We start from the raw sequence: 26,507 nt of genomic DNA, 5'->3' as shown, positions 1-26,507 counted from the left end.
ACCGGAGTATGCTGTCGTGCTCCGTGTCGAGCGGTCAACTCGGCCTCCCGACGTGCGCGGCCATGGTCCACAACATCTTGCGCATTAGCGCCTCCCCCGGCCGGGTTGTTCCCTCGTGGTGAATTTCAGCGACGTGCGCTACTGGACACGGCCGGTTCGTCCTCCATGTGTCTACTATAACTCCGGCTTGGACGAGGAGTGGAATGGATCCTCTCACGACTATGTGAATACGCCTGCTGTTGATTTAGTGCCGTTTGAAGGAGATCCCTGGCCCGATGTGCTTCCACTGCAACTTGTGACTCGCCGTCGGTTGGGAGGGCCGCCAGGTGTGAAGCGGCAGCCACAATGTTGTCCAACGGGTTGGAATAATGCCTGGGTGGCGTCGATGGCACAACGTTGTTCTGGCGAGGCGGGTCCGTCGTGCGTGGCTGAACCGGCGCTCCTGTTCCCGATGCCCCCCCCCCCCGGTTTAGCGTGGGTTGGTTACCAACTCCTGCACCTGGCGTGTTGAAAAGATTCTGCGGCTCATAAACCGATGGGAGACGTGATCGATACCTTCTTCTCAGGACTTCCTCTGAAGCATTCTGATCCAGTCTAATCCGGTAGGCTTGTGCTTCCAATTCAGCCCGCTCTGTAGCCATCCTAGCATTCTCTTTTGCCAAGTCCGCTTTAGCTTGGGCTATCTGATATTTCACCTTTGCAATCTCCGCATTGTGCTGATCCCTCGCTGCTGCATCCACCTCCGCGGCCATCAACGCTGCCAAAGCATCGAACAAATCAGACAAGACTTGGGCCGGAGGCGACGCCGAGCTTCCTGCCCCTGCTGGTGTGGCCGTCATTGAACCGGAGAGCATTGCTGCGGCGGTAGATGAATGAGGCGCCGATTGTGTGCCGGCCATGAAGATTGCGGCCCGGTTTGGTAGACCGGGGGAATCCGAAATACTTTTGCCCTCGGATCCTCCCTCAATCCGGCCGTCGTGCAACTGGTAAAGTGATTCGGTCTCTCCAGAAGACTCGTCATCAGAACAGACTACGGTTTCTCCATCGGACACTGGTCCATCCTCGTACCTCGATCCATGGATGACACCTACGAAAACATGCCTTGCCTCGGGCTGAACCGGCGAAGAACTTGCACGCCGAGCCGTTTCCATGATGTTGGTGTGGATGTCCGGCTCAGGGGCCGGTTAACCGATCTTGCCGATGAAGACGTGAATCCCACCAAAGGGGACCCGGTACCCGTATTCGATTGAATTGGCCTCGGGACCCCATCCTGCGTTGTCGATGTAGAGCTTGCCGCGACGACTCTTCGTCATCCGGCCCACAACGTATCCCTTAAGTCCATCGAAGCTGCCCTTCAAGAACTCAAAACCATCGTGCGATAGCCCCACGGTGGGCACCAACTGTCGTGGGTTTGTCACGGCAGATGTCCTCATGGAAGGACTTAGTCGTGGAGCCATCGCTGCGGGTTAGCTTAAGGGGTTAAATCGGACAAGGGACACAGGGAATTTTATACTAGTTTGGCCCCTTCGAGGAAGGTAAAAGCCTACGTCTAGTTGTGATTGGTATTGCTAGGGTTTCGAAGGTCAGGGAGCGAATCCGCTTTGTCTGGCTCTCGAGTTGTTGTTGTCTGTCCCTAAACCGCGGCTGGGTCGTCCCTTTATATACATAGGTTGACGCCCGCCGGACTACAGATCCCCGAAGCCGGATCATAAACGTGTCCGGTTCGGTCTCTACTCTCCCTATCTTATCATACAAGTTATTTGACTAGGTCGGTTTACATTTACAGGCTATAACCCGCCTTTGGGCCTTGGGCCTTCCTTAAAGCGCCATTATCCTCACATCTTCATGGGCTTCTAATCTTCAAAGAGTCAATCCGGCTACATAAGGCCGGTTTACCTCCAGTAGTAATATCCCCAACACACCCAGCTACGGTGGTTCTCCCTCCGGCGACAGCTCCAGCAGTGGCGGCTACGACCAGCCGCCGCACCAGTCGTCTCACCGCCGCGCCCCAGTGAAGCATGAGGAAGGGTCCGACTGAGCTCGGTACAGCGCCATGGGCCTGTCCTCATGAGCTGCTGCGGGGGGACGCGCCGCTTTTGTTTTTTCTTCTTTTCCTTCGTGCATTGAGAAAGACAAGTATGGGGCCCCGTGGGGGCGTGCAACCAACTATGATTTCCAAGTTGTTATGTTGTGTTTTATCATTCCCGTGCCGCGTCTCAATATCAATGTTTTATATAGGCACATAGGAAAAACTTAGCTTGACGCGCTTGAAGTAGTTTCCGTCTCGCGAGGCGCGCGCTTCTTAGTACCTGGTGAGGAGGAACTACGAAAATTTGTTAGGAGATCCGAGCCTTGGTCGCAGGCGCCTCTGGCCACGATCCAGTGCCTCGTATCATGGTACCCGAGGGGCACGGATTGAGAGAGGTGCGCTAACTTGCGGCTCGAACGAGGGTGCCTTGCGAAAAACAGACAAGACGCTCATGAGGGCACTTGTCCAGTCCCCTCGCGAGGGACGCGAGAGAGGGTATAGGTCAGACAAAGAACCAAAGGCAGAAGCAGAGGCAGAAGTCGGTGGAACAAGACCAGCAAGTAACATGAGAAAGCAAATTTCGATTAAAGAGGGGTAATCCAACTACGGAAAGCAAATGAAAAGCCGTGTCCAGCACCTAGTCTAGTCTTCTTGTCTTCTCACTAGCGCGGAGGTAAGTGCTGCCACTAGGACGTGGGAGGTAGCCCTAGAGGCCCGAGGGCGGCATTCTTGAGACTCCGGGGCATGTACAGCCCCACTCATTATTACGTGAGAGTGTCACGAGCGGAGACCTTCACAGGCATGGGGCCTTCTTCACAAGCGTTGGGCCTTTCTTCATGGGTAGAACTTCCGGAGGTGCTGGATGTTCCACGCGTTCTGGATGGGTACCCCGTCCTGCATCTCCAAGTGCGCAGCGCCAGGCCTGGAAACATGGGCGACCCTAAATGGGCCCTTCCACATGGGTGAAAGCTTATGCAGCCCTTCCCTGGAGAGCACCCGCCTTAGGACGAGGTCATCCACCTTGAGCATCCTGGAGCGGACGCTATGACAGTGGTACCGTCGTAGCGCCTGCTAATATCTTGCCGCCAGTATCGTGGCTTCCCGGTGGCGATCCTCCCCCAGCACGAGGTCCATCCCCTGCATGGCATCCTGCTGTGTCTCATCAAACGCCAGGATCTACGCGGAGAGATGCCTGAACTCGTGAGGGAGAACCGCCTCCGCTCCATAGAAGAGGAAGAATGGGGTCTCGCCCGTTGGCTTGGTGGCGGTGGTGCGGATGGACCACAACACGAACTGGAGCTCGTCGTGCCAGCCCCTGCCACAGGCCTCGAGCTTCTTCTTGAAGGTCCTGGTCTTGAGGCCTCTCAGGACCTCTCCGTTGGCGTGTTCGGCCTGTCCATTGCTCTGGGGGTGCGCCACCAAATCTTAGCAGATCTGCGTTCCAAGGTTAGCAGAATATGTCTTGAAGAGGTTACTAGTGAACTGCGAGCTGTTGTTGGTGATGATGTGGTTGGGGACCCCAAACCGGCTTACGAGACCCTTGATGAACTTGACCACGGAACCGGCCAGGATGGTGCGGACGGCTTCTACCTCCGCCCACATGGTGAACTTGTCGATGGCGACCTAGAGGTAGAGGTAGCCCCCAGGTGCTCGAGGGAACCGGCCCAAGATATCCAGCCCCCAGACCGCGAATGGCCACGAGAGAGGGATGGTCTGGAGGCCCTGAGCCGGCTGATGGACCTGCTTGGCATGGAACTGGCAGTCCTCACAGGACTTCACCCAGCTCAGTCGCGTCGTTGAGTGCCGTAGGCCAGTAGAATCCGCAGCGAAACACCTTCCCGACGAGGGTCCGTGATGACGAGCGGTGCCCATAGTCCCCGCCGTGTATGTTGGCCAGCAGCTCTTTCCCCGGCTCCCTGGAAATGCAACGCAAGGAAACATCATTTGGCCATTTCCTATACAACTCACCGTCCTAGACGCAGTATGCCATGGCCTATCGGGCCACACAGTCCGTGTCCTCCTCCTTCTCCGGCAGCTTCCCTTGCGTCAGGTATTCCTTGAATTCCGTGGTCCAGCACCCCTCCTAAGGCTTGAGCGCCAAGAGCAAGCGCGCTCCTGAGGTCGGGCCATAGGTCGGGGCTCCTGAGGCTGGTGGTTGGGGGAGCTCCTCCCGAGGCAGCGCTGTTCTTGGAAGTGGCGGTGTTGCCGATGGCTTGAAGAGCCGCTCCTCGAAGACGCCAGGCTCTTGGGGTAGCCGCTTGGATGCCCTCCTGATGATGTCGTCAGCTTCCTTGTTGGTGCCACGGGGCTCATGCTGCAATTCCAGGCCCAAGAACTGCTTCTCCATCTTGCGTACCTCCGCGAGGTACGCCTCCATGTCCTCGTCCTTCGGCTCATATATCTTGTTCGAGAAGTTGAAGAGGAGCTGGGAGTCGCCCTTGATGGTGAGGCGCTTCATCCCCATGGCCACTGCAGCCTTGAGGCCAACTATGAGGCCTTTGTACTCTGCTATGTTGTTGGAGACTTTCTCGCCCTGCTAGAAGTAGAGCTGTAGGGTGTAGCAAAGCTTGTCCTGAGTGGGTGAGATGAACACTACTCCAGACCCCGCGCACTGCTGCCGCGCAAAGGCACCATCGAAATACATAACCCAGCTGTCTGGCGCTTCACTCCCCAGTGAGAGGGATCGATCCTCGCCCTCTTCGAGCTGCGGGGCGTTTATCCATTCTGCCACGAAGTCAGCGAGCGCAGCTCCCTTGATGACCCTGGTTTTGCTGAACTCTAACTGGAATACTTATAGCTCGATGTTCCACTCGGCGACTCTCCCGGCGGAGTTGGGGCTCCTGAGCACCCTCTCCAACGGGTAGGCCGAGACGACCTTGATGGGGTGACCTTGAAAGTAGTGCCGCATCTTGCGTGAGGCCACTAGGAGCACGAGCAGGAGGTTCTGATGCATGGGGTACCGTGCCCTCGCACCCCGCAACACCGTGCTGACAAAATACATAGGGTGCTCGACGAGGGCGCGTCCATTGAAGAGGCTCTTGTCTTCCAGAGGTTGGGCGCGACGTAGCCCCCAAAGTTTGGTCGCCCATTGGGGCTTCCGCAGGCCCAAGTGCGCCGTCTTGCTGAGCTTGGTCCTTTGCTGGCATCACCACAGCTCCCGCAGAGACCTCTAGGTCTTGCGCCGTTTCGGCTAAGGAAGCGCCTTGGCGCGACGCATCCTTGACTCGACGCTCCTCCCGGACTACCACCAGAGCTGCGCTGGCAGAGTAAGGGGTGGCGCCAAGGTACATCACTAGAGGCTCGAGAGGTCGGGGCGCCACCATCACCCAAGGGCTAGTCAGGTATCTCTTGAGGTCTTGAAACGCTTGGTCGGCCTCCGGGGTCCACTCGAATGGGCCCTTCTTCTTCATCAGCTTGAAGAACGGCAAGGTGCACTCTCCCAGCTTGGAGATGAAACGCCCGTACGCGGTCACGCGACCGGCGAGCTTCTGCATCTCCTTGAGGGTTTGTGGTGGACTCATGTCTTCGATTGCCTTGACCTTCTCCGGGTTCGCCTCGATCCCTCTGTGGGACACGAGGAAACCCAGCAGCTTGCCGGAAGGGATGCCAAACATGCATTTCTACGGGTTAAGCCGCAAGTCTACCTGGCGTAGGCTTTCGAAGGTCTCCTCCAGGTCTTCAATCAAAGTTCTCGCCTCCCAAGACTTCACCACAATGTCATCGGCGTAGGCTTCAGCATTCCTCCCGAGCTATCGGCCCAGGGCGATGTGCATCAGCCGTTGAAAGGTCGCGCCTGCGTTGCGCAGCCCGAACAGCATGCAAGTGTAGTAGTCTACCCCGCACAGGGTCAGGAAGAAGGTCGTCTTCTCAGCATCTTCAACTGCCATCTTGATCTGGTGGTAGCCTGAGAATGCATCTAGGAAGCACAACAGGTCACACTCAGCGGTGGAGTCGACGATCTAGTCGATGCGTGGAAGCTGGAACAGATCTTGGGGGCAAGCCTTGTTGAGCTTGGTGAAGTCGACACACATGCGCTCCTTTCCGCCTTTCTTGGGCACACCGACGGGGTTTGCCAACCATTCAGGGTAACGGACCTCGCGAATGACGCCTGCTGCCTCCAGCTTGTAGGTTTCTTGGACGATGAAGGACTGCCTCTCCGTGGACTGTCTCCGCACCCTCTGCTTCACTAAGTGTACATTGGGGCACACCTTCAAGTGACGCTCATTCACTCCTCTTGGGACCCCAACCAGCTGATTGGGCTCCCAGGCGAATACTTCCTTGTTTGCGCGCAAGAACTGCACCAGTGCCTCCTCTTGGTCAGGGTCGAGGTTGGCGCCTATGGTGAAGGTGGCCCCTGAGGACCCGTCTTCTTCGACCAGCACCTCCTTGGTCTCTGCCCGGTCTTGGGTGAACAACTGCTTCTTCTTAGTTGGCGCGGCCGCCTTAGCTCGAGAGGTGCCCGCGTCGGCCGGTTGCACCGCCGCAGGGCAAGCTTGACTGTCACCAGAGCCTCCTTGGTATCCCCCACAATGGTGAGGACGTCCTCGCTCCCAGGCATCTTCATGAGGTTGTAGGCCGGATGGGTCGCCTCCATGAACTGAGCTAGAGCCGGGTATCTGAGAATTGTATTGTACGGGAGGCCGATGTGGGCGATGTTGAAGTCGATTAGCTCAGCGCGGTAGTTGTCGCGGGTGCCAAAGGTCACGGGAAGACGGATCTGCCCCAGGGGGTTGGAGGATCCGCCTCCGACGCAGGAGAATGGCTTGTTGGGGCGGAGCTGCTCAAGTGGTACGTGCAGGAGGCTAAAGGCCTCCACCGAGAACACGTTGAGGCCGACGCCGTCGTCAATGAGGGTTTTGGCGATGGCTACGTGGCAGATGGTGGGCGTGTAGAGAATTGGGAGCACGCCCGAGCCGACGGTGGTGACGGGGTGATCTTCCGAGTCGAAGGTCAGGTCGGCTTTGGGCGCCACCCAGGCCGGGGGAGCCCCTTGTCACGCGGAAATGGTGCTGATCTGGCGAAAGAACGGCTTGGTGTGGCGGTCGGAGGGCGGCGCTTGTGAGCCGTCGAGGAGGGCCGCGACCGCATGGGGTGCCAGTGCCGTGAAACGCGCGGCGAAGAGGCCGCGCAACTCCTCCCAAGATGCCACCGTGGATCCGGGGAGGTTGAGCAGCCAGGATCGTGGCACGCCAGTGAGGGCCATGGGAAGCCAGGTTGCCATGACCTTGTCATCGCCTCCGGCCTTAAGGACGGCCTCCTCGTACGCCAGCAGAAAAGCCATCGGGTCCGCCGCGCCATCGTAGCGCGGTGGCATCTCCGGCTAGAACTTGGGCGGCCACTGCACCTGCCGTAAGGCGGGGGCCAAGGCTCGGAGCCCCCTGGCCTCGTCACTGGGACCAGTCATCGGAGCTGGAAGTGCGGCGCCTGCCATGGGGGCGAAGCGCGGTGACGGCGTAGCGCAGATCGACGGAAGGAAACTCCGGCACACCCCTACCTGGCGTGCCAAATGTCGGATTTTGGATTTCGGCAAAACCCTTAAGGTTCGAACACTGGGGTGCGTGTGAAGATCTCCCCTTACCTAATCACGCCCTCAGCCTCACCGCGATCTCTAAGGCTAGCTCGACGAACTCAACACACAAGGGACACGAGATTTATACTGGTTCGGGACACCGTTGTGGTGTAATACCCTACTCCAGTGTGGTGGTGGATTTCCTCTCGGACTGAGGATGAACAGTACAAGGGAAGAATAGCCTCCTGAGGAGAGGTGTTCTTGTGCGTGGTGACTGTGAGGATGGAATGGATCCAGTCCAAGATGAGTTCGAGATGCCTCCTACTATGGTGGCTAGTCCTATTTATAGGGGCCCTGGTCCTCTTCCCAAATATTGAGCGGGAAGGGATTCCACAATGGCAAATTTGAAAGGGGACAACCAGTACAAGCTATCCTGACTAAAGGTGGTCTTCGCCTACCAAAGGCTCTGATGGTGACATTGTCTTGGGCTCCATGGTGACCTCCGTCCTGCCGTCCTGCTCGTCTTGGTCTCGTTGCACCGATATGGAAACCTTTGCCTGATGCCTCGGTACTCCTCACCCGTGCTTGACTCCATAGCACCAAAGAGGAAACGAGGACACTGTGCGCGCTGGCGCCCGCCTGGCGGCTGCCTACTCATGGTCGTCATGGCTTACGTCATTGGAACCTCGCGAGGTTCGCCTTGCCTTGATCTCTGCGCCCCTCGCGAGCCAGCCTGGTGAGGCTGCCCCCAAGGAGGTCTTGTGTCGTCCACCTCGCGAGGCTTGGCCCCTCGTGAGGGTCTTGAGTGATTGCTGGTGAAGACATGCCTTACTGGGCTGCGAGTGGAGCCACGCCGTGGGCCGCAGGTAGGCAAGTATGGGGACCCCCGTTCCCAGAACATCGACAATTGCTCATAACGCGATAGGATTTTTTTTGAACTTAGGCGAGTACAAGATTGCAGCTAAGCCCCCGAGTGAGAGGGTTGCTGTCGGTGTCAAAACCGGCGGATCTCGGGTAGGGGGTCCTGAACTGTGCGTCTAAGGCAGATGGTAACAGGAGGCAGGGAACATGATGTTTTACCCAGGTTCGGGCCCTCTTGATGGAGGTAAAACCCTACGTCCTGCTTGATTTATTCTTGATGATGTGAGTATTACAAGAGTTGATCTACCACGAGATCGGAGAGGCTAAACCCTAGAAGCTAGCCTATGGTATGATTGTATGTTGTCCTATGGACTAAAACCCTCCGGTTTATATAGACACCGGAGGGGGCTTGGGTTACACAAGGTCGGTTACAAAGGAGGATATATACATATCCGTATTGCCTTGCTTGCCTTCCACGCCAAGTAGAGTCCCATCCGGACACGAGATGAAGTCTTCAATCTTGTATCTTCATAGTCCAATAGTCCGGCCAAAGGATATAGTCCGGCTATCCGGAGACCCCCTAATCCAAGACTCACACAGTAGCCCCTGAACCAGGATTCAATGACGATGAGTCCGGTGCGCAGTGTTGTCTTCGGCATTGCAAGGCGGGTTCCTCCTCCGAATACACCACGAAAGAATTTGAATACAAGGATAGTGTCCGACCCTGCAAAATAAGTTCCACATACCACCATAGAGAGAATAATATTTCCACAAATCTAATCTGCTGACATGTTTCGGCAACATGACATCATGCCGTGGCCCGGTGATTATTCGAACCGTTTCCTTGAACTAGCCGCGCACATAACGTGAGGCAGTTTCTTGACACGTCTTGTCAAAGCAGAGATCCTGTCCCCCTTATTACGGGATTCTCATCAATACGGGCGTCGGTAACCTAACCGCGCAATCAATTATGGCGCTTGGGGGATAAGCGAGATTTACCAGGCTAGTGGGGGTGTATAGTTTCGGCCGCCCTTATAAGGGGATAAGGTTTAACCTTTCTCTACCCACGCCTTCTTCCTCCTTGCTCATCCATTCTTGCGCACTCGAGCTCCAACGCCCAAGTCCACATCCTTCCCCTCAACCTTCTCCAAACATGTCCGGAGCGGGAGGAAAATGGATGGCTTCCTCCGTTTATGAGGGACACATAAAGAAGCTGCGCGGAGCCGGATACTTAGTCGCGAATATCGCGCATCGGCTGCCCACTGCGGGGCAGATTGTTCCTACCCCGGAACCTCACGGGAGGGTAGTTTTCCTCCACCACTTCCTTCGCGGACTGGGGTTTCCCCACCATCCATTTGTCCATGGTCTTATGTTCTACTACGGGCTGGACTTTCATGATCTAGCCCCGCACTTCGTCCTCAACATTTCGGCGTTCATAGTCGTGTGTGAGGCTTTCCTCCGCATCCGGCCCCACTTCGGCCTGTGGCTGAAGACCTTCAATATCAAGCCGAAGGGGGTGGGAGGCCAACAAGCAGAATGCGGTGGAGCCATGGTGGGCAATATGCCCAATGTTATATGGCTTGAAGGCTCCTTCGTGGAGACCATAAAGGGGTGGCAATCGGCGTGGTTCTACATCACCGAGCCGCGTGACACCAACTAGGTGGCGGCCCCCGAATTTCGATCCAGAATCTCCATGCGGCTCAACTCCTGCAAAGAGAAGGGCCTATCCTGGGGTTCATCGGTGGAGATGGACGGACTCCAGAAATGTATCCGGAATATGGAAAGCAAGAAGCTCAAGCTTGTCAACATAGTCTAGGTCATGCTCTTCCGCCGGATCCTCCCGTGTCAACAACGGGATTTCAACTTGTGGGAGTTCGACCCAGCCCAGCACCAGACTCTGAGCGAGCTCTTCGACACGACACACAAGGACGTCTGGAGGGTGCTGTTCAAGGGTGCCAAGGTCCCTCCCTCTCTCACCGAGGACCGCGGGCTAAGCGCTAAGCGCCCTGCGAATCCGGTAAGTTTTGTACATCTGGTAGAATTTTTTCTTCCCATAGTTTAACCATGTGCGGGGTCTGAGCTCCCATGCCTTTGACAGGACTGGGTGTGGGCATCTGAGAAGATCGACTGTCCGGCCCCTCTGCCCGAAGACACCGCAGACGCTCTCCTGACGGTGATGCTGACTTCGGCTCCATACAAGGTGCTAGAGAAGACCAAGAAGAAGGACAAGGGAACCCGAAAGAGTTCTCGGTGCCAGGTGATATCGGGCTCATCGTCCGATGACTCCGCGATGCACTCCTCCCCCGAAGACGAGGAGGAAGATGAAGATGCTCACCCTTCAGCCGGGGGAGACAAGAAAAGGAAGGCCGCCCCAACCGGGGGGGCCAAAGGGTCCAAGAATGGAAGGACTCTCCTTCCGGACTGCTCCACCACCGTCGCTGAAGACAAAGACGAGTGGCTGCTTAGGGCCAAGCCCCTAGCGAAGTCGTAAGTACTCGGATACCAGAGTAACTCATAGCATACCTTTGACGCACTACTTCTCTTAATGTCGAATATGATTATGCAGACCGCCCCACGCCCGTATCGACGTATCTTCGTCGGGCGGCTCCTTGGACTCGTCGGATATGGATAGCGATCCACTTCCGACCGCCACCTCCCCTTGCCCTACGGACAATGTCGAGGTGCTATGTTAGGACCCCGATTCCAAGTCACATCGATCTAGCCGGTAACACCTCATATCACTTTGCGGACTCACGCACGGTATTCCCATGGTGTCGCCTTACCATGGCCCGGGACCGTTTGCGCCTTTTGGCTCACGTATATGATAGTGTCACTAGCATCCATATGACAGAGAACCCGGGTCGACATGGCTAGTCATGAACCCAAAGCGGCACAGGCCTATGGAGACAGGCATACATGAATCACATCGAGCATGTCGGTCATCAGCGAGTGATTCCAGGCTGTAGCAATGGGCTAACAGGACTCCGGGGAACCCAGGCTGTAGCAGGCTAGGTAGGACTCCGGATGTCACTGCGTGACATTTCCCCGAAGGGACAGACATATGAAGGAAGTGAAACACATGCCGGCTAGTCAAGTGTCCTGAGCAGTAGTGCTGGGCTAGCAGGACTCCAGTGAACCGGGCTGTAGCGGACTACTATGGCTCATGGAAGCACAAGACTACATTTCCCCATAAGAGAGGCTACCAAGGATAAACAACTAGATTGTCGGATCCTACACATACCAAGCATTTCAATCATACACGCAATATGCTCGATATGAGTAAATAAAACATGGCATCACAACATAACTCTACGACTCAAGTATTTATTCATTAGGCTCCGAGGAGCCAGAAGTACAAACATGGGTCTCATGACCCAACATTCAGAGCATACAAGTCAAACACATGCGGAAGCTTAACATGTCTGAGTACAGACATCTACAAATGGAAAAAGGTTAAGAAGCCTGACTATCTACCAGATCCTGCCGAGGGCACAAGATCGTAGCTGAGGTATCAAGCTAAACATCGAAGTCCACACGGAACTACTAGCGAGACTGAAACCTCTCTGCAAAAACATAAATTAAGCAAACGTGAATACAATTGTACTCAGCAAGACTTACATCAGAACTAACTACATATGCATCGGTATCAACAAAGGGGGTGGTGGAGTTTAACTGCAGCAAGCCAACTTTGACTCGGTGGCTAACCTGAACTACGACTGCAAGCAACTCTTTTGGGGTGGCGCACACGAGTCCACATATTCACCATTCAATACACCACTATGGATCCGCTCCCGTCTCCCTACGAGAAGGCCATCCATAGCACCCACGCTTATCTTGCAAGTTTTAGGGTATCCACTTTCACTTGTCTATGAACTATGCAAGGGGTCCAAGTTTCCATATCCGAGGAATCCGGCTATTCGAATAGATAATGATAACCCTGCAGGGGTGTAGTTCTTCACACACGCTCCCACCACTTAGCACCATATACACGTCATGTATCTCGGCAACCTTCAGGCGGAAGCCTGGCGAGGGTGTCGGCCACGGCCTACCTAAACACTTAAGTCTCTAGTCCAGGTTTATCGCCTATCCAGGTTCAATCCGCATGGAGTCCGGTCGAGGTTTCCACATACGGCCCCGAACGATGTGAACAGGGTTCCCGAGACACCAAACGGGCGCCCGGTACACCGTGCCACGGTGTATCTACCGCAACATAGCCCACCCCTAGGGTCAGCGCTACACATGGCCGCCAACACATAACCTACAAACACCAGAAACTAGTTGCAACTCCTGGATAGAGTACTAGGGTGATTAAGATGCCGAGAGGGTCAATTAAGGATCCCAATGAGTGGTAGTATCTGTTCATGGATCACAGACACAGAACTCAGTTCCTGAGGACGTCTGCAATGAGACAACCCACCATGTACTCCTACATGGCCTCTCACCGTTACCTTTGCCAAATCGTGTTCACACACTTAGCTCACACAGAGTAGGACATGTTCACACACCTCCGATTCATTCCCGATGAATCAAATCTGACACAACTCTATGCAATAGCAGGCATGACAAACAAGCATGAATGAGTAGGCACATCAGGGTTCAAACAACTCCTACTCATGCTAGTGGGTTTCATCTATTTACTGTGGCAATGACAGGTCATGCAGAGGAAAGGGGTTCAACTACCGCAACATGTAACAGTTGAATCGTTGTTGTCCTAATGCAGTAAAAGAGAGCAGGAGCGAGAGAGTGTGATTGTATCGGAATGAACAAGGGGGTTTTGCTTGCCTGGCACTTCTGAAGATATCATTGGGTCTTCATCAGTGTCAACGATCACAGCGTCGGTACAATGTCTATCGAGAGGGGATAATTACCGGCAATAGGGAAAGAACACAATCAATGCAATGCGACAATATGATGCATGATCATGACATGGCAATATGATGTGAGTTGAGCTAATGCAACTAGCAACCATATTAAATGAAGTTGGTTTGAATCCTAAGTTCAAATTCAAACCCCATATGTTAAAATTCAAATGCCATTCACTTAGTTTGTCCTAAACAGTGATATTAACTTTCTCAAACATGCATGGATATGGCATAAACAGATTCTTCATATTTTTCTGATCATTTTTCATATATAAATTATTTCATTCTGAGCTACGGTTGATTTTATATGATTTTTAGAAGTTTTGGGTATTTTCTGAAAATAATAAATCATTTCTGATTTATTTCAAAATTCCAGAAAGTATTTACTGCGTCAGCGTGACGTCAGGGTGATGTCAGCAAGTCAACAGGGCTGGTCCGGGTCAAACCTGACCAGTGGGGTCCACTGGTCAGTGTCTAACTAAACTAACCTAGTTTAATTAGCACTAACCTAGGTTAAACTAATTAAATTTAAACCTAAACTAGATTAATTAGCTAGGCGGAGCCCGCATGTCATAGACCAGTGGGTCAAACAGGGCCCACCCAGGTCAACTCGGTCAGCGGGGGGTCAAACCTGCCGGTGACTTGACGCCGGCGAGGCCAGTCGCGGCGGCGAGCCTCGGGTTTGCGTCTCCGGCGACAAAACGGGCGGCCGAGGCCATCTACGGGGAGCTGGAGCTCACCCACATCCAGTGTTGCATGTGGCGGCAGCGGGGACGGCCGGAGCTCGCCGGAAATGAGCTCGGGGCGGCGCCGGAGTTCGGGTGATTGTGGGGTTGGTGCTACGGTGCACGTCGGAGCGAGTGAGTGTGTGCGTTAGGCTCCTGGGGGCTTCCTGAGCAAGGTGACATGCTCCATTGTGAGCTTGCACGGCTGTGGCCACGGCTACGCCATGGCCGGCGGCGAGATGCTCTCGGCCGCGGTGGGAAATGGAGCTAGGGGACGAGCGCGAGCACGAGAGAAGAGGGGAAAGGAAGAGGGGCTCACGGCGGGTCTCCTGGAGCGGACAGCACGGCCGGGGACGGTCTGGACGGAGCCAATCGTAGATGGCGATCTCGGGTGCCCGTAGTAGAAGAAGACGAGGTAGCCGGCGATGCAGGGCATCCGGCGTAGCTTGGCTCTGCGTTGGTGATGAGGGCGACGCTGCGGACCCTCTGGACTGGTCGGCGAGGCGAGGGAGGGCCAGTGGCCGCGGTGGCAATGGATGGTGGCGATGAGCTCGTTCGGCCGAGCTCGAGATCAAACAGGGAGAAGGGGGAGATTGACCAGAGGAGAAGGCAGTCGGTTCAGGGCTTCGTCCACGTCTCCTGGCGTCGTGAGAAGGGCCAGGAAAGGAGGAAGCAGATAGGGAGGTGGCCACGGCGATCGCGCGTGCGTCGACACGCCTCTGCCAGTAGGTAGAGGTTGAAGACAGTGGTGCCCCTGGTGGGCTGGGCCACCAAGTGGACATGCCAGGTGGGCTGCACAGGTGAGCACTCTCTCTCTATGTTTTCCTATTTGTTTCCTCTTTTCTAATTTTTGCAGTTTGTTTTTGATTTAGTTTTAACACCAAATCAATTTTAAACTTCATGAAAATAATTGTGTGAACTAAATGGACTTATCCAAAGCCATGCAACAATTTTTCAGAATTATTGAACATATATTTATTATATAGTAAATATAGATCCAATTCAAATATTTATTGGATTAATTCAAATGGCCAAAATAAATGTTTCTGAGCTCCTAAAAATATTGGTTTGAATTTTTCCTCTTGCCAATATTTTTATAGAATACCAGGGACATTTTCTTGGAATCATTAGAGAAGAATTTAAAGTTGGTTATTTTTGAACTGATTTCTGAGGGTTTCAACAAACCTCAATTCAACTTTCAGAAATTTTAGACATGATGCATGAGTGCAAATGCAACTATTTCACTCAGGTATTCTAGGGCTGTGACAACTCACCCCCACTAAACAAGAATCTCGTCCCGAGATTCAAGACGTGAGGTAAGAAGACAGAGGGGCACAAGACCAACACAATCTTCAGGATCCAAGTTGCACCTCATAAGGTTGTTGATTCGTTTCATACGTTGATCTTGACATCCTCGCTTTTGAGATCTTCGTCCACGAGATGACAACAGAAAGAAACTCTACTAGGATTGATCTTCCCAAAGATCGAACTATACAATCTCAACTCGCGGAATGAGATGTTGAAACATCTTGAGTTGAGACACAAAACACATCGAGAGGGATGGAAGAACAAACGTCGGGGTTTGATTTGGTGGGCAACTATTCCACGCTTAGAAAGATGGTGGATGGTGTCAAGGTGGCGGGGAAATAATTGCCATGATCCCATAACGGGGCACCTTGGGAAAGGTGACTCAATGGATTGTTCCCTTAAGTGGCAAAAAGAATTACTTTTGATCCATAGATCATTGAAACGCTTCATACCAGCTTAAGGCAAATTAAAATTGATTGTTTGAAAGAGCTCGAAGAAATTGCATACTCGGACTAGGATGGATGATGTGGACTACCTTGTTGAAGACAACGCAAGGGATGATTTCTGCTTATTATCGAGAAGGATTAGCGCCCATGGTAAGACCACTTTGAAGATGACCATAAACAATTACTGAGAGTCATGCCATGGTAGAATGGCACCGTGGCGGTGCATGCTGCGAACAAAATGCAAATGCTGGGAATGATTCTACTAATCGGGAATAACTCAACGAGGGTGATTCCACCATTTGAATGGTTATAGCTTAATCGAGGAAACCAAGAGCACAACGACCCCTGAGGAACAACTTCTAGAATAAGTTGCACTAAATCCTCCTGGAGAAGATGGTCAAATAGCTCAATCAAGATACTACAATGATAGATCTTCCGGCTAGGTGTGTCGGCCAGAACATCAACCTTGTCGGGCCTACATCATAAATCTTGGAATAGCTCCAACCATCATATCTGCCTGAGATTCAGATCTGGTTGGTAACGGGATATTTCAGACAACATGTCCGGAAAGAAAGTTTGCAACACAAACCGATGAGACAATGTTACGAGATTCTCGGGAATTGAACTACGATAGTAAACTCCAAGACATGAGCTGGTTCTGCTACATATATGTGAACATGTTGTCCAAGACAAGCATGAACATGTAGAAGTCTTATAACAAAATACTACCGAGTTCAGATGGGGAACCATCATTGAGGATATCGAAGTCCTTATGCATGAACTAGTATTCACACAACAACTCCTTTTCCTTGAACAAATCAATCAGTTGCTTGGTGTGCTAGGGAATACATATGGAGTGGAGGTAATCAATCTACCAAACCATAGAATACTTCGCATGTATGCATGACTGATTTGGGAAGATTCCAGAGGAAACAAAAACAATCTTTCTCGAATTCACGGCGGAAACTTGCATCGATTGCACATGAACCAGAGGAAGTCACTTCTTACACCAACATATGCTTCATGAACGGGACACGAAGGCATTGCTTACGAGTTTTCAACACTAGGTTGATGTTCAACACGGATCATGGGGGAGACATAATGCTATTGATGGGCTCAACAACAACTCATCGGAATTTCCACATCACTGGACTTCCACCATCATGTGAACACGGTGATAGCATTGGTCAGACCAAAGATGTAATGGTGTATTCTCGAGGATCAACCACGAGTAAGACAACATTACGAACATCGTTGGTTCTGATTTGACTTGACGATAGCCCATACTCAAGTCAAAGTTTTGACAAGACAATAGATCCAACAACTGATCACGAGGACCAATTGGTGAAGATATCATCTTTCTTCAAAACACGCACAAACACAAAGATATCCCTTAACATGAACTAAGTCAGACAAGCTTTTATCTTCCAAATCACCAACTTTTTGTTAAGCTTAACCAACTAGCTCAAGGGTACCCAACACAGATTCTTGGAGAATGGGTGGTTGGAGGAAAACCAACATGATCACGAACTCAACATAGCGGTCAGGTGACAACTAGGTAATACTTCCGAGAAGATAATCGGAACATCACGAACCACTGATATGATACTAAGCTCGAGATCAATCTTGCTTTTTAGGGCAAGACGATATGATCGATAGAGCAAGGGTTTGGCAAAATCCTAACTCGTTGATCGAAGAGTGCACCAGGAAATAAGGACTAGGTAGCACAATCTATCTTAGAATGATGATTCAATAACCAACACGCTAAGAATGAGAATATCGTCCATTAACTACCAAGCAACGGAGTTGCTAGGAGTATTGATTTCACACATCACGACTCACTTGCCGGCATTCCGGTTACAATAACACGGGAACCGAGGAATGAACAATGATGGAAAGAAGTATCACTGCGTCAAGAATTCATAAGAGAAGGTGCAATTCTCACGACGCTCCTGACATAAAGTGGGTAATACTTCAGGGTAGAACAGAACCAAAAGTTGGGTTGCATTTTGATCTGCGGAATACAACTGCTTTGACCCAATCCTGGATATGGATGAGGTACTAGAGTTTGTTTCTCCTAGTCATTCTGAAATAGAACGGCTTGACGAACCACAAGAATACTAGGCATCGATGAACACGAATGCACACACACTCCTCACTATCAATTGATAGACGAAGATCGGAATATAACGGAAGGGGGACAACTCAAAGGTACATATAACTTTCTGAGTTGTGGATGCATAGATTAGTATGTCGAACGAGTTCAACATATTTCTTCTGGATAACCCATGCAGAAAGGTAGGGTTGGCAGAGTCACAACATAGAATGGAGAACTCATCAGGAGCACTCTGTCGTGACCTTTTGGTTCAAAAGAACTCCTACCAAGAATGGTTCATGATAATTGGAAGAAGGATGTACCACGAACCTCGAGGACTATCGCAAAGGTTACTAATATCCTAAAGGAACTAGGAACACTATCAACATGAGGTAAGTAGGGTGAATCTTGGGTTCAAGAACCCATGAATAGAGTACCTACTACTACATGGCATCACGGGATGCTTTCGAGAATAATGGCCAAAATCACACACTGGGGATAAAAACATGGCTAGATCACTAGGTGACTCCCTAAAATACCTAGGCCATAAAAATAGCTCCAACATATATGTTGAGGCAATAGGGTACCTCAACTCATCGATTAGTGTGATTGAACTGGCCCAAAGGGACATCAGGAATGGAAAGAAGGGATTTGCAACTGCATCAGAGTGTTTAGAGACCTGGGATGACTCGGACAGCATAACGGCTGTAAATGCTCAAAATTATTTGAGACATCCTGCAAAAATGGTGGCATAACCACTCAACAACAAAATGTCAAGGTTCTGAGATAAACTGTCAACATACGGAAGTAGTAGGAACGGAACTGGGGCTTGAAACTATCAATTCTATAAGTCTATGGATTAGTAGCACGTCATCTTGATAGATAGATGAGAAGGCCTAATTCTTAATCCCCGTAGAAAAGAAGAGGTTGACTCAGATCAGATGGGCATAGGGTAAAGGAGTATAAAGAGCCTTACGTTCCCTCCCACAATCAATTCCCCTACATATAACTAAAGCATTTCTAGACTCAACTTCGACCAGTTGGCTTGGTAAACCTACAGGCAGTCAGGCTCTGATACCAACGCTGTCAGGACCCCGATTCCAAGTCACATCGATCTAGCCGGTAACACCTCATATCACTTTGTGGCCTCACGCATGGTATTCCCACGGTGTCACCTTACCATGGCCCGGGACCGTTTGCGCCTTTTGGCTCATGTATATGATAGTGTCGCTAGCATCCATATGATAGAGAACCCAGGCCGACATGGCTAGTCGTGAACCCAAAGCGGCACAGGCCTATGGAGACAGGCATACATGAATAACATCGAGCATGTCGGTCATCAGCGAGTGATTCCGGGCTGTAGCACTGGGCTAACAGGACTCCAGGGAACCCGGGCTGTAGCAGGCTAGGCAGGACTCCGGATGTCACCGCGTGACATTTCCCCGAAGGGACAGACATAGGAACAAAGTGAAACACATGCCGGCCAGTCAAGTGTCCTGAGAAGTAGTGCTGGGCTAACAGGACTCCGGTGAACCAGGCTGTAGCGAACTACTATGGCTCATGGAAGCACAAGACTACATTTCCCCATAAGAGAGACTGCCAAGGATAAACAACTAGATTGTCGGATCCCACACATACCAAGCATTTCAATCATGCACGCAATATGCTCGATATGAGTAAATACAACATGGCATCACAACATAACTCTACGACTCAAGTATTTATTCATTAGGCTCCGAGGAGCCAGAAATACAAACATGGGTCTCATGACCCAACATTCAGAGCATACAAGTCAAACACATGCGGAAGCTTAACATGTCTGAGTACAGACATCTACAAATGGAAAAAGGCTAAGAAGCCTGACTATCTACCAGATCCTGCCAAGGGCACAAGATCGTAGCTGAGGTATCAACCTAAACGTTGAAGTCCACGTGGAACTACTAGCGAGACTGAAACCTCTCTGCAAAAACATAAATTAAGCAAACGTGAGTACAATTGTACTCAGCAAGACTTACATCAGAACTAACTACATATGCATCGGTATCTACAAAGGGGGTGGTGGAGTTTAACTGGAGCAAGCCAGCTTTGACTCGGTGGCTAACTGAACTAGACTGCAACCAACTCTTTTGGGGTGGCGCACACGAGTCCACATATTCACCATTCAATACACCACTATGGATCCGCTCCCGTCTCCCTACGAGAAGGCCATCCATAGCACCCACGCTTATCTTGCGAGTTTTAGGGTATCCACTTTCACTTGTCTATGAACTATGCAAGGGGTCCAAGTTTCCATATCCGAGGAATCCGACTATTCGAATAGATAATGATAACCCTGCAGGGGTGTACTTCTTCACACACGCTCCCACCACCTAGCACCATATACACGTCATGTATCTCGGCAACCTTCAGGCGGAAGCCTGGCGAGGGTGTCGGCCACGGCCTACCTAAACACTTAAGTCTCTAGTCCAGGTTTATCGCCTATCCAGGTTCAATCCGCAGGGAGTCCGGTCGAGGTTTCCACATACGGCCCCGAACGATGTGAACAGGGTTCCCGAGACACCAAACGGGCACCCGGTACACCGTGCCACGGTGTATCTACCGCAACATAGCCCACCCCTAGGGTCAGCGCTACGCACGGCCGCCAACACATAACCTACAAACACCAGAAACTAGTTGCAACTCCTGGACAAAGTACTAGGGTGATTAAGAAGCCGAGAGGGTCAATTAAGGATCCCAATGAGTGGTAGTAGCTGTTCATGCATCACAGACACAGAACTCAGTTCCTGAGGACGGCTGCAATGAGACAACCCACCATGTACTCCTACATGGACTCTCACCGCTACCTTTACCAAATCATGTTCACACACTTAGCTCACACACAGTAGGACATGTTCACACACCTCCGATTCATTCCCGATGAATCAGATCTGACACAACTCTATGCAATAGCAGGCATGACAAACAAGCATGAATGAGTAGGCACATCAGGGTTCAAACAACTCCTACTCATGCTAGTGGGTTTCATCTATTTACTGTGGCAATGACAGGTCATGCAGAGGAAAGGGGTTCAACTACCGCAACATGTAACAATTGAATCGTTGTTGTCCTAATGCACTAAAAGAGAGCAGGAGGGAAAGAGTGGGATTGTATCAGAATGAACAAGGGGGTTTTGCTTGCCTGGCACTTCTGAAGATATCATTGGGTCTTCATCAGTGTCAACGATCACAGCGTCGGTACAACGTCTATCAAGAGGGGACAATTACCGGCAATAGAGAAAGAACACAATCAATGCAATGCGACAATATGATGCATGATCATGACATGGCAATATGATGTGAGTTGAGCTAATGCAACTAGCAACCATATTAAATGAAGTTGGTTTGAACCCTAAGTTCAAATTCAAACCCCATATGTTAAAATTCAAATGCCATTCACTTAGTTTGTCCTAAACAGTGATGTTAACTTGCTCAAACATGCACGGATATGGCATAAACAGATTCTTCATATTTTTCTGATCATTTTTCATATATAAATTATTTCATTCTGAGCTACGGTTGATTTTATATGATTTTTAGAAGTTTTGGGTATTTTCTGAAAATAATAAATCATTTCTGATTTATTTCAAAATTCCAGAAACTATTTACTGCGTTAGCCTGACATCAGGGTGATGTCAGCAAGTCAACAGGGCTGGTCCGGGTCAAACCTGACCAGTGGGGTCCACTGGTCAGTGTCTAACTAAACTAACCTAGTTTAATTAGCACTAACCTAGGTTAAACTAATTAAATTTAAACCTAAACTAGATTAATTAGCCAGGCGGAGCCCGCATGTCATAGACCAGTGGGTCAAACAGGGCCCACCCAAGTCAACTCGGTCAGCGGGGGGTCAAACCTGCCGGTGACTTGACGCCGGCGAGGCCACTCGCGGCGGCGAGCCTCGGGTTTGCGTCTCCGGCGACAAAACGGGCGGCCGAGGCCATCTACGGGGAGCTGGAGCTCACCCACATCCAGTGTTGCATGTGGCGGCAGCGGGGACGGCCGGAGCTCGCCGGAAATGAGCTCGGGGCGGCGCCAGAGTTCGGGTGATTGTGGGGTTGGTGCTACGGTGCACGTCGGAGCGAGTGAGTGTGTGCATTAGGCTCCTGGGGGCTTCCTGAGCAAGGTGACACGCTCCATTGTGAGCTTGCGCGGCTGTGGCCACGGCTATGCCATGGCCGGCGGCGAGATGCTCTCGGCCGCGGTGGGAAATGGAGCTAGGGGACGAGCGCGAGCATGAGAGAAGAGGGGAAAGGAAGAGGGGCTCACGGCGGGTCTCCTGGAGCGGACAGCACGGCCGGGGACGGTCTGGACGGAGCCAATCGTAGATGGCGATCTCGGGTGCCCGTAGTAGAAGAAGACGAGGTAGCCGGCGATGCAGGGCATCCGGCGTAGCTTGGCTCTGCGTTGGTGATGAGGGCGACGCTGCGGACCCTCTGGACTGGTCGGCGAGGCGAGGGAGGGCCAGTGGCCGCGGTGGCAATGGATGGTGGCGACGAGCTCGTTCGGCCGAGCTCGAGATCAAACAGGGAGAAGGGGGAGATTGACCAGAGGAGAAGGCGGTTGGTTCAGGGCTTCGTCCACGTCTCCTGGCGTCGTGAGAAGGGCCGGGAAAGGAGGAAGCAGATAGGGAGGTGGCCACGGCGATCGCGCGTGCGTCGACACGCCTCTGCCAGTAGGTAGAGGTTGAAGACAGTGGTGCCCCTGGTGGGCTGGGCCGCCAAGTGGACATGCCAGGTGGGCTGCACAGGTGAGCACTCTCTCTCTATGTTTTCCTATTTGTTTCCTCTTTTCTAATTTTTGTAGTTTGTTTTTGATTTAGTTTTAACACCAAATCAATTTTAAACTTCATGAAAATAATTGTGTGAACTAAATGGACTTATCCAAAGCCATGCAACAATTTTTCAGAATTATTGAACATATATTTATTATATAGTAAATATAGATCCAATTCAAATATTTATTGGATTAATTCAAATGGCCAAAATAAATGTTTCTGAGCTCCTAAAAATATTGGTTTGAATTTTTCCTCTTGCCAATATTTTTATAGAATACCAGGGACATTTTCTTGGAATCATTAGAGAAGAATTTAAAGTTGGTTATTTTTGAACTGATTTCTGAGGGTTTCAACAAACCTCAATTCAACTTTCTGAAATTTTAGACATGATGCATGAGTGCAAATGCAACTATTTCACTCAGGTATTCTAGGGCTGTGACAACTCACCCCCACTAAACAAGAATCTTGTCCCGAGATTCAAGACGTGAGGTAAGAAGACAGAGGGGCACAAGACCAACACAATCTTCAGGATCCAAGTTGCACCTCATAAGGTTGTTGATTCGTTTCATACGTTGATCTTGACATCCTCGCTTTTGAGATCTTCGTCCACGAGATGACAACAGAAAGAAACTCTACTAGGATTGATCTTCCCAAAGATCGAACTATACAATCTCAACTCGCGGAACGAGATGTTGAAACATCTCGAGTTGAGACACAAAACACATCGAGAGGGATGGAAGATCAAACGTCGGGGTTTGATTTGGTGGGCAACTATTCCACGCTTAGAAAGATGGTGGATGGTGTCAAGGTGGCGGGGAAATAATTGCCATGATCCCGTAACGGGGCACCTTGGGAAAGGTGACTCAATGGATTGTTCCCTTAAGTGGCAAAAAGAATTACTTTTGATCCATAGATCATTGAAACGCTTCATACCAGCTTAAGGCAAATTAAAATTGATTGTTTGAAAGAGCTCGAAGAAATTGCATACTCGGACTAGGATGGATGATGTGGACTACCTTGTTGAAGACAACGCAAGGGATGATTTCTGCTTATCATCGAGAAGGATTAGCACCCATGGTAAGACCACTTTGAAGATGACCATAAACAATTACTGAGAGTCATGCCATGGTAGAATGGCACCGTGGCGGTGCATGCTGCGAACAAAATGCAAATGCTGGGAATGATTCTACTAACCGGGAATAACTCAACGAGGGTGATTCCACCATTTGAATGGTTATAGCTTAATCGAGGAAACCAAGAGCACAACGACCCCTGAGGAACAACTTCTAGAATAAGTTGCACTAAATCCTCATGGAGAAGATGGTCAAATAGCTCAATCAAGATACTACAATGATAAATCTTCCGGCTAGGTGTGTCGGCCAGAACATCAACCTTGTCGGGCCTACATCATAAATCTTGGAATAGCTCCAACCATCATATCTGCCTGAGATTCAGATCTGGTTGGTAACGGGATATTTCAGACAACATGTCCGGAAAGAAAGTTTGCAACACAAACCGATGAGACAATGTTACGAGATTCTCGGGAATTGAACTACGATAGTAAACTCCAAGACATGAGCTGGTTCTGCTACATATATGTGAACATGTTGTCCAAGACAAGCATGACCATGTAGAAGTCTTATAACAAAATACTACCGAGTTCAGGTGGGGAACCATCATTGAGGATATCGAAGTCCTTATGCATGAACTAGTATTCGCACAACAACTCCTTTTCCTTGAACAAATCAATCAGTTGCTTGGTGTGCTAGGGAATACATATGGAGTGGAGGTAATCAATCTACCAAACCATAGAATACTTCGCACGTATGCATGACTGATTTGGGAAGATTCCAGAGGAAACAAAAACAATCTTTCTCGAATTCACGGCGGAAACTTGCATCGATTGCACATGAACCAGGGGAAGTCACTTCTTACACCAACATATGCTTCATGAACGGGACACGAAGGCATTGCTTACGAGTTTTCAACACTAGGTTGATGTTCAACACGGATCATGGGGGAGACATAATGCTATTGATGGGCTCAACAACAACTCATCGGAATTTCCACATCACTGGACTTCCACCATCATGTGAACACGGTGATAGCATTGGTCAGACCAAAGATGTAATGGTGTATTCTCGAGGATCAACCACGAGTAAGACAACATTACGAACATCGTTGGTTCTGATTTGACTTGACGATAGCCCATACTCAAGTCAAAGTTTTGACAAGACAATAGATCCAACAACTGATCACGAGGACCAATTGGTGAAGATATCATCTTTCTTCAAAACACGCACAAACACAAAGATATCCCTTAACATGAACTAAGTCAGACAAGCTTTTATCTTCCAAATCACCAACTTTTTGTTAAGCTTAACCAACTAGCTCAAGGGTACCCAACACAGATTCTTGGAGAATGGGTGGTTGGAGGAAAACCAACATGATCACGAACTCAACATAGCGGTCAGGTGACAACTAGGTAATACTTCCGAGAAGATAATCGCAACATCACGAACCACTGATATGATACTAAGCTCGAGATCAATCTTGCTTTTTAGGGCAAGACGATATGATCGATAGAGCAAGGGTTTGGCAAAATCCTAACTCGTTGATCGAAGAGTGCACCAGGAAATAAGGACTAGGTAGCACAATCTATCTTAGAATGATGATTCAATAACCAACACGCTAAGAATGAGAATATCGTCCATTAACTACCAAGCAACGGAGTTGCTAGGAGTATTGATTTCACACATCACGACTCACTTGCCGGCATTCCGGTTACAATAACACGGGAACCGAGGAATGAACAATGATGGAAAGAAGTATCACTGCGTCAAGAATTCATAAGAGAAGGTGCAATTCTCACGACGCTCCTGACATAAAGTGGGTAATACTTCAGGGTAGAACAGAACCAAAAGTTGGGTTGCATTTTGATCTGCGGAATACAACTGCTTTGACCCAATCCTGGATATGGATGAGGTACTAGAGTTTGTTTCTCCTAGTCATTCTGAAATAGAACGGCTTGACGAACCACAAGAATACTAGGCATCGATGAACACGAATGCACACACACTCCTCACTATCAATTGATAGACGAAGATCGGAATATAACGGAAGGGGGACAACTCAAAGGTACATATAACTTTCTGAGTTGTGGATGCATAGATTAGTATGTCGAACGAGTTCAACATATTTCTTCTGGATAACCCATGCAGAAAGGTAGGGTTGGCAGAGTCACAACATAGAATGGAGAACTCATCAGGAGCACTCTGTCGTGACCTTTTGGTTCAAAAGAACTCCTACCAAGAATGGTTCATGATAATTGGAAGAAGGATGTACCACGAACCTCGAGGACTATCGCAAAGGTTACTAATATCCTAAAGGAACTAGGAACACTATCAACATGAGGTAAGTAGGGTGAATCTTGGGTTCAAGAACCCATGAATAGAGTACCTACTACTACATGGCATCACGGGATGCTTTCGAGAATAATGGCCAAAATCACACACTGGGGATAAAAACATGGCTAGATCACTAGGTGACTCCCTAAAATACCTAGGCCATAAAAATAGCTCCAACATATATGTTGAGGCAATAGGGTACCTCAACTCATCGATTAGTGTGATTGAACTGGCCCAAAGGGACATCAGGAATGGAAAGAAGGGATTTGCAACTGCATCAGAGTGTTTAGAGACCTGGGATGACTCGGACAGCATAACGGCTGTAAATGCTCAAAATTATTTGAGACATCCTGCAAAAATGGTGGCATAACCACTCAACAACAAAATGTCAAGGTTCTGAGATAAACTGTCAACATACGGAAGTAGTAGGAACGGAACTGGGGCTTGAAACTATCA

The sequence above is a fragment of the Triticum urartu genome, chromosome 2A (assembly GCF_056163025.1).
Source record: "Triticum urartu cultivar PI428250 chromosome 2A, HENAU_Tu73, whole genome shotgun sequence".
In the NCBI taxonomy this organism is placed as follows: Eukaryota; Viridiplantae; Streptophyta; class Magnoliopsida; order Poales; family Poaceae; genus Triticum; species Triticum urartu.
Note: the sequence above shows the minus strand (reverse complement) of the source record.